The 21,078-nt window shown below is 34.7% G+C and overlaps 1 protein-coding gene across 7 annotated transcripts in view; it reads right to left on the bottom strand.

Moving 5' to 3' along the window:
• GPATCH8 (G-patch domain containing 8) overlaps positions 1 to 21,078 on the bottom strand; it is a 120,205-nt gene that overhangs the window by 91,985 nt on the left and 7,142 nt on the right. For 5 of the 7 annotated variants that reach the window (XM_027873384.1, XM_027873380.1, XM_027873382.1 and 2 more), the window contains exon 1: positions 10,949 to 11,165. The exons of 1 other annotated variant lie outside the window; for it this stretch is intronic. The gene's annotated coding sequence lies outside the window, so the exon portion shown is untranslated. Of the gene's footprint in view, positions 1 to 10,948; positions 11,166 to 21,078 lie in introns of those variants that run through there. One more of the 7 variants, XM_027873385.1, reaches the window with a different exon arrangement.

Here is a 21,078-nt window from a genome sequence, read left to right on the forward strand (position 1 = left end):
TCATTTTTATTCAGGTATTATAACCCTGGGAAGCAGGTGCTATTATTTTCCCTTCTTTACATATGGGGAAACTAAAGCTCAGAGAACAGCTAAAAGGTTTGCCACAGCTAGTAAGTTTCTGTGGCAGTATTTTAATCCAGGAATTTCAGACTCAAAGTCCAGCACTGTACCTACTACATCACATTTCCTCAAAGATAAAAGAATCCAACAGACAACTGAAAATGTGGAATACAGGGAGAGAACTCAGAATTCAACAACAACAAAAAATTTTTAATGAATGTTTAAAATAATTTTTTTTTAAAAGAAAGAAAATGTGGGATAGAAGTTCAAGAGACTATTTAGGGCTATAAGATTGGAATTGAAATCATATACATGGATAGAGCTGAAAGTTGAAAAACCACAGTAGGAAATGGAATCATTGAGGTCAAAGTTGCCACAAGAAAATAAAAAGGACAGAGCCTTTAGGGAACATTTTGCGAACTAGAAGAAGAGGAACCTGAAAAGGAGCCAGAAAAATTGGTCACACAAGCAATGAAATAAAAACCAAAAAAAAAAACATTAAAATACAGTGTCACAGAAGCCAAATGAAAGAGAGTATCCAAAATAAATGAATGAATGAGAGTATCCAAAAAATGGCAATAGTGATAGAGAGGTCAAGATGACCTCAATATCCTGAGGAAAAGATACTGACTTGTAAATAAAGAGGTCACTGGTACCTATTGAGAAGGTAGCCTCAATAGTATTAAAGATAAAAATCAGATTGCAAGGAGATAAAATGGGGTAATAAGAAGTGGAGGTAGCAAGTACAAACTATTCTCCTAAAAGTTTCACAACAAAGGAGAAGTTACAACAATACCTAGTCCCTAGAAATGGCTAACTAAATTGTGGTATATGAATGTAGTGGCCACTAGATAGCACAGTGAACATACTGTCAGGCCTAGAGTCAGGAAGATTCATGTTACTTAACTCTGCCTTCATTTCTTAATCTGTAAAATGAGCTGGAGAAGAAAATGGTAAACCACTCCAGTATCTTAGTCAAGAAAATTCCAAATGGGTTATGAAGAGGTGGATACAACTGAAACGACTGAACAACATGAATGTAGTGAGAAATTACACTATGTTGTAAGAAACACTGAACATGATGAAACAGATATGCATGAAAAGTATATATTAACTAATACAAAGTGAAGCAAGCAGAACCAGGAAAATAACATACACCAATGATAATAACAATATAAGTAGGAAGAACCATAAAAAAATTTAAATCTGAATGTTGTGAAATTATAAAAAATAAGCCTGGCCCCAAAGAAGGAAAAAGAAAAGCCTTACCTCACTGCTCCTCGCCTTTGCAAAGGAAAAGTGTGAAACATTTCATATAATGTCAGATTTTTTCAATGTGTTCATTGGTTTCAATGAATAATTTTTTCTCTTATTTCTTTTTTTTTAATTTTATTTTATTCTTTGTTATAAGGAATGGCTCCAGGAGGAAAAGGGGAGAGGAATAAAGGGGGAAATCTAGGTAACGTCAAAACAAATAGATAAAAATCTATTTTTAAAAGATAAAGTGTATATTAAGTTTAACAAGGCAAATTTAACAAACATTATAACAAAATTATTCTCTACCCCTTTCTAAACTTGTCTTCTGTGTATTAAGTGTTTGTTTTTTTTTTAAATCAATGCTCTTTTCTTTTTTTCCCCCATCTCTATCACTGCTCACTAACACCCCTCACCCAAGTTATAACTTTTCATGAGCATTTTGGCAAGCTACTCAGCAATTAAGGTAAATTTTATATGCTCTAACAAGAGGGCTACTTTAAAAAATAAAAGGTTTGCCTTTACCATGACCCCCCAAAAAGGAATCCATTTAGTTTCTTCAGATTCAGAAAATATCTCTGGTAATTATCTTTCTAAAACATTGATAAGAATATTTAAAATTAGTTACCAAGAGACATGAGAGAATAGGAATATCTCACACAGATATCAAGAATTTAAACTTTTGATTCAGAAGCATTACTAATTTAGAAGCAACAAAATTAAAGACAAAGCTGAGATATCTGTAACTAAAAAAAGAAAAGTTCCACAGCAAAGTACTCATCTAATTAGGACCAAAGGGGTAATTTCCCTATCTCAAAGTCACAGTCACTTCAGCCTTTCACCACACTTAAGTCCTCATAGAAACAAGCTTCCCATCCAATGAGACTGCATTGTCTCCTTCCTTGGCTAACTCCTTTTATTCCTCTATTCCCTAAATACAGGCATTCCCCAAGGTTTATTCCTTGGCCCTCTGTACTCTCACCACAATTTCTTCCTGTCATCAGTGATGTCTTAATTGTCAAAACTATGTCCTTTTCCTAATCCTCATAACCTCTTTGGCCTCTGCAATTTGTGACACCGCTCTTTCTTAACAGAAACCAAATGAAGACAAAAGGAATAGATTTTTAGATGTCAGAGAGTTCTTCACCCTTTAAGGAGGGTTGAGGACCTGGGGTTCCAAGGCTCACACAAAGAGTATTCAGTGACACACAGTTCCTTGCATATCTACTATAGACGAAGTGTAGGCATGTCCTGCATGTGAAACTGAAAGGCTGAGACAGGGCCAAGTACTTGTAACACAAATGCACCACAGTGACTATCATTATTTTGTCTGGTCACATTCATCCTGAAGTAAACCTTCTATATGATCCTGTAGGTACTTAGTAATATATCTGGGACTCCCAGCTATCTGACTCCTCAATCCTTTCTGCTGGATGATCATCTGCACTGTAATCACTAATTATGGGTATATACTCCATGGCTCTGATCTGGGCCCTCTTCTCTTTTCACTCTATATTCTCATTTGGTGATCACGGGTTAAATTATCTCTATGCAGATGATTGTCAGACATATATAACCAGTCCAAATCTTTCACCTACTGAAATATAGCCACCCTTCTTGAACATATCCACCTGGTGTCCCATCACCATCTCAAACTCAACATTCCCAAAACAGGATTCATTATCTTTCTCCCAAAACCCTACCTTCTTCTAAACTTCTCATCATTCCAATCACTCAGATTCAAAACTCTGATGTCATCTTCAGCTTTTCACTCTCATTCACTCTGCATATGCAAGATCTTGTCTTCCCCACAACTTCTCTCACATAATGCCTCCTTCCTTCTCTTCACATAGTCATGAACCACCCCATCACCTCTTGTACAGACCATTAGAATGGTTTTCTAATTGGACTCCCTGACTCAAAGTGCCTCCTTTTTCTAACCCATGCTCTCCACAGAGCTGCCAAAGTGATTTTTCTAAAGCCTAAGACTAACCATGTCTCACACACACACACACACACACACACACACACACACACACACACACACACACACACACACACACACACACACACACACACACTCTCCCCCTACCCCCAAATAAACTGCAATAGTTCTCTATTACTTCTGGGACTAACTTTATACTTAGTTTGGCATTTAAAGCACATCACAACTTGGACTCTTCTGATCTTTCCAGTCTTCCTACATATTACTCCCTTCCATGTTCCAGCTATATAGGCCTACTTGATGATGAAGTAATGGTACTCCATTTCTTAGTCTCTGAGTTCTTTGTGCTGGCTGTCCTCCATGTTCTCCATCCTCAAATACATATCTTAGAATCCTTGGTTTTCTTCAAGACCAATTCAAATACTTCCCTCTGCAAGAGGCCTTTCCCCATCCCACCTTCTAGAGGTATCCTTGTGCTTTATACCCAGTTTAGCACAGTGCCTAGCAAATAGTAAGATTTAATAAATGCATGTTAATTATATCATCCTCTCCCAAAACTCTACTAACCATCAATTCTGTATGCCCAACCTTGATCTCTCTCTTGAGCACCAGTCCCACATTTCCAATTATATTCTGGTCATTTTTAATTGAATCTTCTGTAACAATTCTAAGATGGAATTCCCGATCCACATTAACACTGTGTGTCATCATCATCCCCCTCCATTATTCTTCGTGGTAACATAACTTAGGTCTGTAAAGACCACCATTACTCCTAGCCATCCTCCAATTTATCTTTAATACCTTTCTCTACCCTCATCTGTAATCAATCAATAACCAAGTCCCCTTCATCCTTTCCTTTGCAATTATCTCCTCCATCAATCAATTCTCTTCTATTCTAGTCACTTTTATCATTATCACTTCATGCCTAGACTACCGAAAAAGATTTCCTTAGCTCTCTGACCCCTAATCTACCCTGAAGACCAGGACAAAATTAATCTCCTTAAAATACTATTTAAATTATATAAATCACACTGCCTACAGGACAAATTCCTTGGCTCAAAATTCAAAGGATTACACAATTTAGCCCAAATCTGTCTTCCAAAAATAAAAAAACCTGATTGGTGAGCTTTCTCTTTATTACATTACTTCCCAGTAACTCTCTAGACCCCAACAAACCCCTCCCTCCCTTATCAAAGGCAAAACAAAACAACATGAGGAGGATTCTGGGAAGATGGAGGAATAAGGCAGGAAATTACCTGGCTCTCCCAGATTTCCCCACAAATAATTTAAAAATAATGCCTCAAAGTGTACTTTAGAGTGGCAGAAATAATTAAATTTGGGGTAAAGCAGTTGTCCAGCCTAAGACAATTTGGGAGTACCTTACGAAAGACCTGACTTGCTGGAATAGTGGTCTGGCCTGATTGAAGTGCTGATACTTAAGGGTTGAAATGACAAACAACAAGCCCTGCTGGCAGCCTCACTCTTAGGAACTTTCAGAACTTTCACCCCACAGATAGTATGAGGGTCAGGCTGCTAATCAGGGAAAGATTGCAGGACCCTCCAATGAAGCTGGATACAGGGGCTAGGTGCACTGACCTGTTGATATGGTTGAGGAGGAAAAAGTATGGTCATGGTCTGTGCTCACAGAGGGGCAGGGCCCTGCTGACTGTCATCACTCACAGGATAGTAGGAGTCCTTGATTTTGGTTCCAGGACAGAGAAGTGAGCTGAAGCTTGTAGCTACAGAAGATACCACATAGCATTTACACTGACAGCATTATTGGGGCCCTTCATAGCTCAGGGGTGGAGAGGACCACCTGAAGTCAGGCCCCAGATAGAGCTCATAAAACAACAGTGTGAAAAACCTGAAGCTTGAAACAATATTATCCCCACACTTTGGGACTAGAGCCTGACTCTAATACAAAGTTAATAGCCAAGAAATAAGCTAATTTTTAAAAAGAGAGAGGCAGTAAGTAAAAGAGAAAGAATCTAACTACAGAAAGCTACTGTGGTGATAGAGAAGATCTGGGTTCAAACTCAGAAGAAGACAGTTAAGTCAAAACAGCTACTTCTACTTCAAAGAAAAATGTAAAATGGTCACAAACCCAAGAAGAGTTCTTTGAAGAGCTTAAAAAGTACTTTAAAAATCAAATAAATGGGTTGAAGAAAAACTAGGAAATAAGAGTAATGCAAGAAAATATTTAAAAATCATGAAAATAAAGTAAACCAATTTGAAAAGACAGACCCAAAACCTTACAGAAGGAAATAATTCCTTAAAAATTAGAATTGGACAAGGGGAACCTAATGACTTCATCTGACACCAAGAAATAACAAAACGAAATCAAAAGAATGAAAAAATAAAAGAAAATGTGAAACATCTCATTAGAAAAACAACATACCTGGAAAACAAATCAAGGAGAGACAATATAGGAATTGTTGTACAACCTAATAGTTATGATCAAATAAAGAATCTAGATACTATACTTCAAGAAATTATTAGGGAAAATTGCCCTGAAGTTTTAAAACTAGAGGATTAAATAGAAACTGAAATAAAATGTACTGATCACCACCTGAAAGAGATGTCAAGATGAAAACTCAAAGGAATACTGTAGCTAAGTTTTGAAGCTCCTAGATCAGGGGTGGGGCCTCGAGGCCACAGGTTCCTCACCCCTGTGACCTAGAACAAGGAGAAAATACTACAAGCAACCAGAAAGAAACAATTTAAATATGGTGGTGCTACAGTCAGGACAGGATTTAGCAGCTTCTTCATTAAAAAACCAAAAAACATGGAAAAGGATATTGTGAAGAGCAAAGAAGCTGGGTTTGCAACCAAAGCTGACTGTAATCCTACATGGGGAAAAAATGGAGGTAAAACAGAGCAATTATCTCATACAAACATGGTGAAAATAGAAGAAATGTTACAGTGGAGGGCAGGAGGGAGTAGAGGGCTGGTAGTTTTAGAACCTCGTTTTCATCAGAACTGGGTTAAAAAGAGAGTAACATATACATTCAAAAGGAGATAAAAGTCTTCTTAACTTACAGAGAGATAGGTGGGTGAGAGGATAGGATAAGGGAGGAATGCTTCCAGAAGGGCATGCAGATTAAGAAATAAGAGGGCAGGGAATAAAATATAGGACGAACTCTTAGAAGGATGTACAGATCAAGAAATAGGAGGGCAAGGAAAAAAGATAAGGAAGAGACTCTTATAGAAGGGTAGTAGATTAAGGAATAGGAGGGCAAAAAGAGAGGATAAGAGAGGGATTCTTAGAAGGGGTGCAGATTAGGGAGGCAATGATCAAAAACAAATTAGATGTTTGAAGAGGAATAGGGTAAAAAGACAGGGAGAAAAGGATAAATTGAGGAAAAATAGGATGGAGGGAAATGCACAATTTGTTATTATAACTTTAAATGAGATGAACTCACCCATAAAATGAAAACAGCAGAATTAAAAACTAGAGTCCAACAATATGTCATTTACAAGAAACACATTTAAAAATGAGAGATACACACAGAGTAAAAATAAAGGGCTAGAGTAGAATTTATTATGCTTCAGTTGATGCAAAAAAAAAAAAAAGCAAGGGTAACAATCATGATCTCAGACAAGGTAAAGCTAAAACAGATTTAATTAAAATAGACAAACAGGGAAACTACATTATGATAAAAGATACAACAGAATATAAAGTACTATCAGTACTAAATCTACATGCACCAAATGCATGTAAAATCCAAAATTTTAAAGGAAAAGCTAAATAAGTTACAGGTGGAAATAAATAGCAAAACTCTAATGGTGGGCGACTTCAACCTTCCCCTCTGAAAACTACATAAATCTAACCAAAAATTAAGTAAGAAAGAAGTCAAGGAGATGAAGAGGATCTTAGATAAGCTAGATATGATAGATATCTGGAAAGAACTGAATGAGAATAGTAAGAAATATGTCTTTTTCTCAGAAGTACATGGTACCTTTACAAAAAACTGCTATATAATAGGGCATAAAAACTTTATAGTTAAATGCAGAAAATCAGAAATACATGCACCCTTTCCAGATCATAATGTAATAAAAATTATATTTAATAAGGGACCATGGAAACACAGATTAAAAATCAACTGGAGACTAAATAACCTAATCTTAAAGAATGAGTTAAAGAACAAGTCATAGAAACAATAAATAATTTCATTAAAGGTAATGATAATGAGACAACATACTAAGACCTATGGGATGCAGCAAAAGCAGTAATCAGAGGAAAATGTTTATCTCTAAATGCTTACAGATAGAACAAACCAGTGAATTGCGTATGCAATTAAAAAAACTAGAAAAAGAACAAATTTAAAATCCCCAATTAAACACCAAATTGAAAATCCTAAAATTTAAAGATATTAATAAAGTTGAATGTGAAAACCACTGACTCATGAAAAACATTGGTTCTATGAAAAAACCAATAAAATAGATAAACCATTGGCTAATATGATTTAAAAAAGAGAGAAAACCAAATCGCAACTATCAAAAATGAAAAGGGTGAGTAAACTAATGAAGATGAAATCAAGGCAATTATTAGAAGTAATTTAGCCCAAATATATGCCAATAAACTTAACAATTTAAGTGAAATGGAAGAATATTGACAAAAATATAAAGTGCCTATATTAACATAAGAGGAAACTGAATATCTAAATAAATCTATTTTAGCAAAAGCAGTTGAACATGCCATAAATGGGCTTCCTAAGAAAAAAGCATCTAGACCAGATGATTTAAAAATGAATTCTACCAAACATTTAAAGATTAACTAATTCCAACATTAAATAAATTACTTGGAATAATAGGCAAAGAAGTAATCCTACAAACTCCAAATGAAACAAATATGGCGCTGTTACCTAAACCAAGAAGAGCAAAAACAGAGAAAGAAAATCATATACAAATTTTACTAATGAATATGGATGCAAAAAAATCATAAATAAAATACTAGCTAAAAGACTATAAAAACAGATCACAAAGATTATACATTGTGACCAAGTGAGATTCATACCAGGAATGCAGGTCTGGTTTAACTTAAGAAAAACTATTAACATAATTAATTGATTATATAAATAACAAAAGCAACAAAAGTTGTATCATCAATAGGTGCAGAAAAAGCTTTTGACAAAATATAACACTCATTCCTATTAAAAACACTTGAATGCACAGGCATAAATGGATTTTTCCCTTAAAATAGTAAGAAGTATCTACCTAAAACCCTCAGTAAGCATCATTTGTGATGGGGATAAGCTAGAAGCCTTCCAAATAAGATCAGGAGTGAAACAAGGATGCCCATTATCACCAATATTATTCAATACTGTATTAGAAATGCTAGCAACAGCAGTAAGAGAAGAACGGGCAATGAGGTGATAAAACTATTTCTTTTTGCAGATGACATGCCAATATACTTGGAAAATCTTAGATTCAACTAAAAAGTTAGCTGAAACAATTAATATTTTTAGCAAAGTAGCAGGATATAAAATAAACTTACATAATCCTCAGCATTTCAATATGTCATCAACAAACCCTGCAAGAAGAGATAGTAAGAAATACCTCATTTAAAATAACTGTTGACTATATAAAATACCTGGGAGTATACCTGCAAAGACAAATTCAAGAACTATACAAACATAACTATAAAACATTTTTATACAAATAAAGTCATATTTAAATAATTGGAAAAACATTAACTGCTTATGGGTGGACAGAGCCAACATAATAAAATTATTAACTGATTCATTATTAATTGATTAAACTAACTGATTAGCTTTATAATTATTAATAAATAAACTAATTAATTTATTCACCGCCATCACAATTAAATTGTCTAAAAATTATTTTAATGAGCTAGGAAAAATATTAACATTCATTTGGAAGAGCAAGAGGTCAAGAATATCAAAAGAATTTTTTAAAAAAGGTAAAGAAAGGTTTAACAGTAGCACATCTTAAGCTATATTATAAGGCAGTAATTATCAAAACTATCTGGTACTGGCTAAGAAATAAAAAGGTGGATCAGTAGAACAAAGCAGACATACAATACAAAGTAGTAAATGATTAAAGTAACTTTGTGTTTGACAAATGTAAAGATTTAAGCTTCAGGAATAAGAATTCACGATTTGGTAAAAATTGCTGGGAAAACCGGAAAGCAGTTTGACAGAAATTGGGTATAGACCAATATGTTACACCATTTACCAAGATAAGGCAAAAAAATGGACACACGACCTAGATATAAAAGGATATAGCATAAGTAAATTAGAAGAGCATGGACTATATTACCTATCAGAAAGAAGAATTTTTGAATAAATGAGAGATATAGAGCATTGTAAAACGTAAAATGGATAATTTTTATTAAATTAAAGAGGTTTTGTACATATAAAAACCAATGTAGCTAAGATTAGAAGGAAAATAGAAAACGGGGGGGGGATTGTTACAGAGTTTCTCAGATAAAGGTCTCATATCTTATATACATAGAGAATTTTGTCATATTTATAAGAATGAGTCATTCCCTAATTGACAAATGGTCAAAGGATATGAACATGCAGTTTTTGGAAAAAAAAATCAAAGCTCTGTATCAGAGCTGCACAACTTGGCAGTAGGTAGGGGCCAGAATTAAAATAGGCTCAACTTCTTCCGGCTGCAGATAGGTTAGACTAGAGACGACTGACAAAGGTTGGTTCCAGGAGCTCATGTGACAAACAGGAGAGTGTGCAGCAGTGGCAATCCTACATTTTTCATGGGCCACCCAAAATCATTTGGCGGGCCATATGTTGTGCAGGCCTGCTCTAAATAGTCATATAAAAAAAAATGCGCTAAATCATTATTGATTAGTGAAATGCAAATTAAAACAACTCTGAGATATCATTTCACACCTATCAGATCAGCTAAAATGATAAGATGATGACAAATGCTGGAGAGGATGTGGAAAAATTGAACACTAATACATGCTGGTGGAACTGTGAACTGATACAACCATTTTGGAGAGCAATCTGGAATTATGCCCAAAGAATATACTGTGTATATCCCTTGATCCAGCAATACCACTATTAGGTCTGGTACCCAAAGGCGATCAAGGAAAAATGAAAAGAAACTATGTGTTCTAAAATATTTATACCAGTTCGATTTGTGGTGGCAAAGAACTGGAAATTGAGGGGATGCCCATCGACTGGAGAATGGCTAAACAAGTTGCGATATGTGATTTGTGATGGAATACTACTGTGCTGTAAGAAATGATGAGCAGGTTGATGTTAGAAAAACATGGAAAGAAATAATGAAATAATAAAGAGTGAAATAAGCAGAATGAAGAGAATGTTGGATACAGTAACAGCAATAGTTAGAAGAGTAACTATGAACAAGTTTATTCCAAGTTTATTCTGAATATCATGAACAACTACGTTACTCTGAATATTACAAATACTCAACTCAACTACAAAGAACCTATAAAGGCAGATGCAACCTACCTCCAGAGAAATAACTGATAAACAATAGTGTGCATAGTATGGTTTCATACACACACACACACACACACACACACCCCCTCTGAGTCAAATGATGAGCTTCTCAAGAGGGCCTGACAGGGAGTTAGAGAGTCTGAAACTTAAAACGTAACTTAAAAATAAATTAAATTAAATAAAAACAAAAACAAATCAACATTGGCCAAGGATGAATTCATCCATTCTTTCATACCTGTTTTTTACTACCATTTTGCCCAAAGGCAGGAAAAATGCTTCACCATCAGGTCACAACTGGTCACTGTACTGATTATACTTTATAGCTTTCAACATTGTTTTCCTTTATATTATCATGGTCATGATGCACATTGTTCCAGTTCTAGTTGCTTCGCTCTGTATCAGTTCATACAAGTCTTCCTAAGTTTCTGTGAATTCTTCATATTAATCATTTCCTATGGTACAATAACAGTCTGTTACATATATACATATATATATACACACACTCTCTTCAATTTGTTTAGCCATTCCCCAATAAATGTGTACCCAACATCCTTCCAATGCTTTGCCACTACAAAAAGAAAGACTATAAATGTTTTTGTATATATGAGATCTTTTCTTTTAATTCAAGAGGGCATGTATCAAGTATAATGTCTCTTCTATAATACACCAACACTGTGTTCAAAAGCCTTTATGTCTTTTCTTTACAGGAATACCAGTGTTTTACTCATAAATAGCTCCATCTCTTTCCTCACAGCAACAATACTACAAAGAATTTGCACTAGAACCCATAATTCACAAACACCAGCTTTAAGTCAACATACAGTGAAGACCCATTCAGGAATATAAAAATCAAGTTCATTTCTTTGCTTAGAATTGCTTTCAAGAAAATGGAGGAAATTATGCTTTTAAACATCAAAATATCAATATGCTTCAAGAAAGTTACAGACAGCAAAAGGTATAAATGTACAAAAATACTCGTAATAGATTTGTGATGATAAACAAAGACACTGAGGCCCTAAAACAAGTACTTTATAAATATAACAGACAGACTACAAAAACCACATGCCACCAGTACTGGTCTTCCCAACAAACAGTCAAAAAAAAAATTTCAAAAGCACACAACTGGTGACTTTTTTTCTTTTTTTTATTAGAAAAAATCTAACAACTGCTCTGTTTTCACATGCATAAAAAGCAGATATGACTTGGGATTACACCTTTTAGGTTAATGAACTGCTTCTACACGTATCCCAGCTATAATAAAGATGATAAAAATTGCTTTTCAATCTTGTTTAACCAAGTGTGAAAATTTATCATGCTTTATCATTATTTCATGGGTGTTACAGAACAGAATTTTATTATAATTCCATTCACAACCTCAAAAATAATTAAGACAATTAACTAGTAAATTCCATACCTGACCTGAAACATGTCAATTCCTTGCTATCTACAATGTGTACTGGGCCACCAAAAATATGTAAACTGAAACTGTCTACACTTTTTTTTTTAAACATATGCACTCCTAAATTAGAAACCAAGTATTAAATTTGCTTATTCTCTAAGTATCTACACAACAACATTTACTCAAAATGTTACAAACCCCAACACTGCTTTCATCTGGAGCATTTTAATACTGTGCATTTACTAATACAGTAAGTACAGTAAACACAGGTGGTCAGATTTCCAAAGTAAAACGGACAATTCATTTTTTATAAATAGAAAATCATTACTGCCTCTTTTGGTATTCACTGCAATATCAAATCAATGGATTCTTTCAGTATTTATGTATTAGTCATTTGTAAGTATCCAAGAATTAGCATTCACAACGTTAAATAGTAATGTTAAAATGAAAACTGAATTAATGTCAGATTTATAAGTTGAATAAGACAAGCAATACTAGAATGCTTCATGGAAAGAATCTTAAAACTCAGAACTATATATTTACCTCAAGCTGGAATTCATTTCCATGAGTAAATCATTAGAAATGTATTAAGCCACACATACAGGCAAACATAAGAAATGTACAATAGTTCTTATATTGATGATTCTATATTTCTCAATTATTTCAGAAACACCTTTTTCAAAAATGGTCTGTACTACAAAAATGATAAACAAAGGTAGCAGCCTTTTTTTCTTCATATCCACCCTCAGAATTCCATCTAAGCTTAGCTCTATAGCATATTCAAAAAATTTCATTTCATAAAAATGCTTAAACATTTCTGTGATAAATTTTGCCTTTATGGGTAAAATTTATCATACAGTCACCATCTGAAAATATGATGGATGAATCCATTGTTAAATAGCATAAGCTGACATAAAGGTACAGAAAGTCATAGAAGGAACTTTAAAGATCTTTTAATCCGAACTTTTTATTTTATAGATTTAAAAACACTATGGATCAGAACCTCTAAGTGAGTGGAATGTACCCTACCAAGCATCAGTCTTGGATCACTCCCATCATTATCTACCACTTTTACTCCTACTCACGTGCAGTTGAATTAAAGTGGAGAAAATCACTCAACCATTCTGATCTGGTCTACTACAAATCTATGTTACTTGTACAACCTCAATTAGACCCTCACCAATACTAGGCAATCCTACTTTAGCTCCCTTATCAACTAACTATATCTCATACTCTACAACAGGTCTTCCAAATTTTTTCATCTGTTCTCAAACCTCTCATGCCCCACCCCCCAGTTGAGAACACTAATATTTTACAGAGAAAAATTGAAGCCATTTGCCATGAGTTCCTTCTCCCCTCTTCCTCATCTTGTAACTCAGTTGCCTTCAAACATTTTCTCTTCCTTCATGTCTTACATGAAGAGGTATCCTTACCCCTTAACAAGGCTCACCCCTCTAACTGCACCATCCAATCTTCTCCAAAAGATTGCTTCCTCTATCATCCTCATTTTATCACTTATTTTAAATCTCTCCTTGTCTACTAGCTACTTCCTTACTTCCTACAAACATGCCACGTCTCCTCCACCCTCAAAAGACCCTCACTTGATCGTTTCATTATCTCCCACTAACTAAAGTCCCCTATCTTTTCTGTTCTTTGTAGCTAACCTTCTAGAAAAGGCTGTCTATAATAGGTGCCTCCATTTTCTTTCCTTCTCACTCTTCTTAAACCCTTACAATTTTCAAAAAGAATAAAGTCTGTAAATTATCAGCACAATAAGGAGGGAGGGAGAAAGGAAATAATGTGAATTTTCATTTTTTTTTAAAAATTTAAGATAATAAATTGATCAACATGACAAAACAGGAAAATGATATATGTTGGAGAAGATGTGGGAAAACTGGAACACTAGTGCATTGCTGATGGAGTTGTGAAACGATCCAACCATTTTGGAGAGCAATTTGGAACTATGCCCAAAGGGCTATAAAAATGTGCATACCCTTTGACCCAGCAATAGCATTTCTAGGGCTGTATCCCAAAGAGATCATACAAATGGGAAAAGGACCCACATGTACAAAAATATTTATAGCAGCTCTTTTTGTGGTGGCAAAGAATTGGAAATTGAGAGGATGCCCATAAATTGGGGAATGGCTGAACAAATTTTGGTATATGAATATAATGGAATATTATTGTGCTATAAAAAACGATGAGTAGGCAGACTTCAGAAAAACCTCGAAAGACTTGTATGATCTGATGCTCAGTGAAGTGAGCAGAACCAGGAGAATGTTGTACACAGTAACAGTCACGTTGTGCGATGACTAATATTGATAGACTTAACCCTTCTCAGCAACATAAGGATCTAAGATATCTCCAAAAGACTCATGATGGAAAATGCTATCCACATCCAAAGAAAAAACTATGGAGTTTGAATGCAGATCAAAGCATACTATTTGCTATTTTCTTCTTCTGTTCTATTTTTTTTCCTCTTTCTGGTGGTTCCTCCTATTGGTTCTAATTCTTCCTTACAAGATCACTAAGGTGCAAATATGTTTAATAGTAATGTGTATGTATAGCCTATATCAGATTGCATGCTGTCTTGGGGAGGGAGGTGGGGGGGGAGAAAAATTTAAAGCTCAAAAGCTTGTGGAAGTGATTACTGATAAATCAAAATAAATTAATAAAAAATAAAAGAAAAAAATTTAAGATAAGAAAAATCAGGACAGTATCTGCCTGGCTCATGTCTTGAAGAACTTCTTGTTTCTCCTTTTACCTTTCAAAGATCACAGACTGTAACAACCAACACTTTTTCAGTACTCTTGAAAGTTGTGCATCTGTGCCTAGTGGTTTGAACTCAAGAATATTTACGTACGTTTTAAGAGCTAAGCACAGTAAAAGCCTTTTAAAAAAAAGTCTTAAGAAAGAAATGGGCCATCAATCGGGGAATGGCTGAACAAGCTGTGGTATATGATCGTAATGGAATACTATTGTGCTATAAGAAATGATGAGCAGGATAATTTTAGAAAAACCTGGAAAGACTTACATGAACTGATATGGAGTAAAGTGAGCAAAACCAGGAGAACATTATACACTGTAACAGTGACATTATATGATCAACAATTGTGACTGACTTAGCTATTCTCAGCAATACAATAATCTAAGACAATCCCAAAAGACTCATGATGAAAAATACTATTCACCTATAGAAAAAGATCTGATGGAGTCTGAATGCAGACTGAAGCATACTATTTTTTACTTTCTCTTTATTATTTTTTTCTTTTGAGTTTTCTTTCACAAAATGACTAATATGGAAATGTTTTACATGATTTCTCATGTATAACCCGTATCAGATCGCCCATGTCAAGGAGAGGGAAAGCGAGGGAGGAAAAGAGAGAATTTTGAATTCAAATTTTTTTTAAAAATGTAAAAAATTGTTTTTACATGTAATTGAGGAAAATAGTTTTTTTTTTTTTTAAAAAAAGGAAGAAATGGCTCTCATCGGATATGGCTTAAGAAGGGAATAACATACACATTCATTTGGGTATGGAAATCTATCTTACCCTATGAGAAAACAGGAAGGAAGGGGATGGGGGGGGAGAATGATAGAAGGGAGGGCAGATTGGGGGAGGGGGTAATCAGAAGCAAACACTTTTGAGAAGGGACAGGGTCAAAGGAGAGAAGAGAATAAGGGGGGGGAGTTGGGGTAGAATGGAGGGAAATATAGTTAGTCTTTGACAACATGACTATTATGGAAGTGTTTTGCATGACTACATATGTATAACCTATATCGAGTTACTTTCCTTCTCTATGTGGGTGGGTGGGGAGGGAAGAAGGGAGAGAATTTGGAACTCAAAAGTTTTAAAAACAAATGTTTAAAACTGTTATTACATACAACTGGGAAAATAAGATATACAGGCAATGCAGTATAGAAATCTATCCTGCCCTACAGGAAAATAGAAGGGGAAGAGGATAAAAGAAGGGGTGGGGTGATAGAAGGGAGGGCAGATTTGGGGAAGAGGTATTCAGAATGTACACTGTCTTGGGGTGGGGGAAGGGGAGAGATGGGGAGAAAATCTAGGACTCAAAATCTTGTGGAAGTGAATGTTGAAAACTAAAAAATAAATACATTAATTTTTTTTAAAAAAGAGGAAGAAATGGGGTGGGTGGGGGAGAAAATCAAAATTATAAAGTAGTACAAAAAGTTGCCCCTCTGCACCTTCTCCACAAAGATCTAGAACAGACACCAAACCAGATCTTAACTTGGAAATTCAAGGAAAAAAAACCGAGTAGTCATTTTTCCAGTTCAAGTCAATAAGCAGACAAAACAGAAGCCTACAGACACTGGGCAAAGGGTCTGGCCAGGAGTGCTGCCAGGTGAGTAGTCCAGCTTTCAGGAATTAAAAGAGAAATGAAGCTGTATATGGGGACAGGAAGAGATCCCAAGGGATCCATGAACTAACACAAGGTGTAGAAACAGGTGCCATCTGTCGCTCACTTCCCCAGTGCTGGGTCACAGATCCAGAGCAGCCTGAGAAGGGGCCTGTGCCTAGGCATGGCAGAGACAAGAGCAATCAGCTCTCACAAACCCTAGCTATGTACTAAATAAAGAATTCAGAAGCAAACGAGATGTTATGACTCTGACCCCAGGAGCAGAGCAGGGACTCAGTTCCAACCTCCAGTCCAGTTTGAAGTCTAAAGTAGAATTACCAAGACAATAATCACAGACCAAAGGGAAGCCTGCAGTTCTGTCACTATGAATCTGCAAAACCTCCTAGCAAGCTGATAGTGGTTTGAATTCAGTAGCACTGTCTACTGTAAATTCCAATCAAGGACATGTCAAGAGGTGTCTCTGCCCAGACTCAAACCTGAGTCAAGACTAACAGAGTTAAGACCAGAAAAGCTGCAAGCACCCATTTCACTCCAATCACATCACAGTGGAAGCCCTGAAAGCTTGCAGGTCCCCGGCATGAGCTGTCCATGAGATCCTAGAATAATACAAAACTCAATGCCCTATAAAAAAGCATCAGGAGCCATGAGGACAGAAACTCAGCACAGACATTTCCATCAGAAATACACAGAGCCCAGTACTAAAATAAAGTCTAAAGTCAAGAAGCAGACTTGAAGAGTAAACAAATAAAAAGATGACATTATAAAGGGATACTATGGTGACAGGGAAGCTCAAGACACAAAACCAGGAGAATGACTCCAAAATATCCAAAGCAAAGCCTCATAGTAAAATACAGATTGGAAAAAGTCCAACCAGAATTCTTGGAAGAGATAAAACAGATAAAAAAAAGAGCTAAAAAAATTGTATTTAAAACCAATTGAGACTGACAGAGGGGAAAAAAATGAGAAAGGAATGAGGAGCTATGGAACAAAGACAGAAAAAGAATAACTTGGAACAGGAAGTACAAGAAAATATCTCCCTGAAAATTAAGAGTGACCAAACAGAAAGCTAATACTTTACAAGACATCAAAAAATAATAATGTCACAAGACTGGAAAAAAAATAGAAGAAAATGTAAGGTTATCTCATGGCAAAAGCAACTGATCTGGAAAACAAAATGAGGAGAGATCCTCTAAGAATCAGTGGACTACCTGAAAGCCATGACCAAAAACCAAGCTAAACATACATCCTATTTCAAATGATAAAAGAAAACTGCTCATATCTTTTAGAACTAGAGGGAAAAGTAGAAATAGAGAGAACCCACTGATCATTTCCTGAAAGAAAAGCCAAAATCAAAACGCCCAGAACACTATAGTGAAAATCCAGAACCTCCAAGTTAAAGAAAAAAATACTACAAGCAGCCAGAAAGAAAGAATTCAAGTCTTGAGGAGCCAGTCAGGATCACATAAGATTTGGCAGCTTCCACTACAAAGAAGCAGAGAGCATGAAATATGATATTCCAAAAAGCAAAAGATCTAGGCTTACAAGTAAGAATAACTTATTCTCAGCAAAACTGAGTATAATCCTACAAGGGGAAAAATGGACCTTTAATGAAAAAGGACTTCTAAACAAGAGATATACTAGTAAATATCTAAAACTGGCTGAGGGGTTGGGGGCAGAGAGGCTAGGAAAATGTTTGCATTATACACTTTTAAGTTTAATCTTTTGAAACATTAACATTTTCTCCATTACTTTCTTAAGTCTACACAATCAAACAATAAATCAAGCCCTGATAATGTACCATTAGCCAATTTCCAAGGTGTTAAGTGCTCACACTGAAAATTTAAAAATTAGCTCTTGTCAAAAAATTTTTTAAGAAAAGCAAAAAAATAAAAAAATAAAAAATAAATTAGCTCTTGTAAACTAGTAAGAGCTGGCTCCAGCATTCCTAATGAAAAGTCCATAACTGAATAGAAAATCTGAACTACAAACACAGAAATCAAAAGAAGCATAAACAGGTAAATATGAGCAAGCAATCAAAAAGGACTAAACAAATATACAATGTTTATATGAGGAAATGATACACATAGCCCCTTAAAGCTCTATCTTCATCAAGGAGTCTAATTAGACAGAGAGAGTGGGATTCTGTTATGTTTTGATGATAATTTTAAAAGAATAAAAAGAGAAAAGGAGGAATACACTGGGGGTGGGGTGAAAAGGAGAAGGAATGAGAGAAATTATCTCACCTATTTGAGATGAACAAGTAGAAGGCTACACTTGAATCTCATTCATATCTGAACTGGTCACAAGAGGAAAGAATACACACATATACACTACAGAAATACCTTTCATCCAGCAGGGAAACAGGAGGGAAAGCATATTAAGGGAAAGTGGAATAAGAGACAGGGTAGATTAAAGGAGGGATTAGTCAGAAGCAAAACAAAAGCTTCATGGAGATGCAGGAAACAAAGAGAAGGAAAAGTATAAGAGAATAGGCTGAAGGGAAATACACAATTAACAATTATAACTGTGAATGTATATAGGATAAGCTCACTCATAAAATGCAAAAGGATAATAGACTGGATTAGAAACTAGAATCCAACAATATGTTGTTTACATGAAACACACTCAAATACACACAGAATGGCTAAAGAAGAATTAATTATGCTTTAGCCAAAGTAAAAAAATGCAGGGGTAACATCATGATCTCAGAAAGAACACAGCAAAAACAGAATTAAAAGAGATAAACAAGGAAACTACATTTTGCTGAAAAGCACCATACCCAATTAATATCAATACTGAACATATGTATACCAAATGGCATAGCATCTAAATTCTTAAAAGAAAAGCTAAATGAGTTATAGGACGGAATAGACAGTAAATGCATTAATAATGATAAATTTCAATTTACCACTCTCACCCTAAATAAATCTAATTTTAAAGTAAACTAAATAAGTGAAAAAGAAATGAAGAACCTGAGTAAAATTCAGAAAAGTTAGATATGATAACCCTCTTAAGTATACTGAATAGAAAGGAAAATACATATTTCTCAGTACACAGTACCTTCACAAAAATTCACCATGTATTAAGGCATTAAAAACCTCACAAATAAATTTTTTACTGACCATACTGCAATAAAATAGTAAGAGTCTATGAAGTAAAGATTAAAAATTAATTGGAAACCGACAATGCTAAAGAATGAGTGTAAGAAAAAAACACAGATACACTATATAATTTCATTAAAGTTAATAACAATAAGACAACAAATATATCAAAATTTGGGGATATAGCCAAAGTAGTACTTTTGGGAAAATCTGCTTCTCTAAACATTTTCATCAATAAAAGGACTGACAAACTGGACATGCAATTAAAAAACAAAACAACAAAAACCTAGAAAAAGAACAAATTAAAACCTCCAATTAAACACCAAAAAGAAACATCCTGAAAAAAAATCAAATGAGAGATGATCAAAACTAAAAGCAAAAATATACATAATTAATTAATAAATAAAAGTAGGTGCTTTTTTATTGAGGGGGGGGAGAACGGGATAGAACAGAAAAGCCATCAGTTAACTTGGTTTTTTAAAAGAGAAAAAAAAATGACCAGCATCAAAAGTGAAAAAGGTGAATTCACATCGAAGAAAAAATAAAGCAATTGAACCTGATAATCTTATATTCTGGCTATGAATAAATAGAATTTTCTAGTTTACCAAATACAGCAACACAAAATTTACAACTATTCATAATATCTTATGTGGGTAAAACAGGGTCTTCTAGTTATAATAAAAGCAAAATAAACTTGATTAGAGCCTGAATTATGAATAGTAATATCAAAGACATTTTAAGGAACTTTTGGCACCAAAAATAAGCTTATCTAGCACATGAATATTATGGTTTGTTATATATGTAAAAATTATAAAAGAATTTATCAACAAGTATCTGATATACTATTTTTATGTTTAAGATGGTTGGTGTTAAAATGGTCATAAATTCTTCATCTTATTTGGCTAAAATATGATTAATATATATCATTTTATGAAAAGAACGGAAATTTTTTCCATAAAAAGGGGGAATATCACTATATCAAGTTTATAACTATTGATTAAAGGGTAAGAAGTATGCCTTCTTTTAAAGAAGCAAAAGCTGGCAACCATCAGTTCTGCTCTTTTTTTTCTTCTGGTGTATACCAGCTTCCTATTCATGGTATGAAGGAAAAACAAAGGGAAAGGCAAGTCAATAGCTAACAATTTTTGTGGGCTTTAGCAGTTCTGAAAAACAGAAAAGGTCAAAGCTATAGTAATCAGGTTATAGCAATGAAAATTGGCCCATATATTCTTTACATCAAGATAGCCTCTGTAAACTACAACGATTAGGCAGAACCCACCATATGGACCTAATCACTTAGCCTTGGGGCTCATCCATCCTTCCCTGATGAAGCCTGGGATTTCTGGTCTTTGCTTTCCCATATTCAATCACTCTTCTCTGGACTCTTGTGTTGTTTTAATTTTCCTTTTCCTCCTTTACTACTGCCTATGTTATGCTTCTTGAACACCAAAGGTCAGACTTGAACCTAGGGTGGTAGGTGAGTGA

Source organism: Vombatus ursinus, unplaced genomic scaffold, assembly GCF_900497805.2.
Source record: "Vombatus ursinus unplaced genomic scaffold, bare-nosed wombat genome assembly UNPS02014801.1, whole genome shotgun sequence".
NCBI classification, from domain to species: Eukaryota; Metazoa; Chordata; class Mammalia; order Diprotodontia; family Vombatidae; genus Vombatus; species Vombatus ursinus.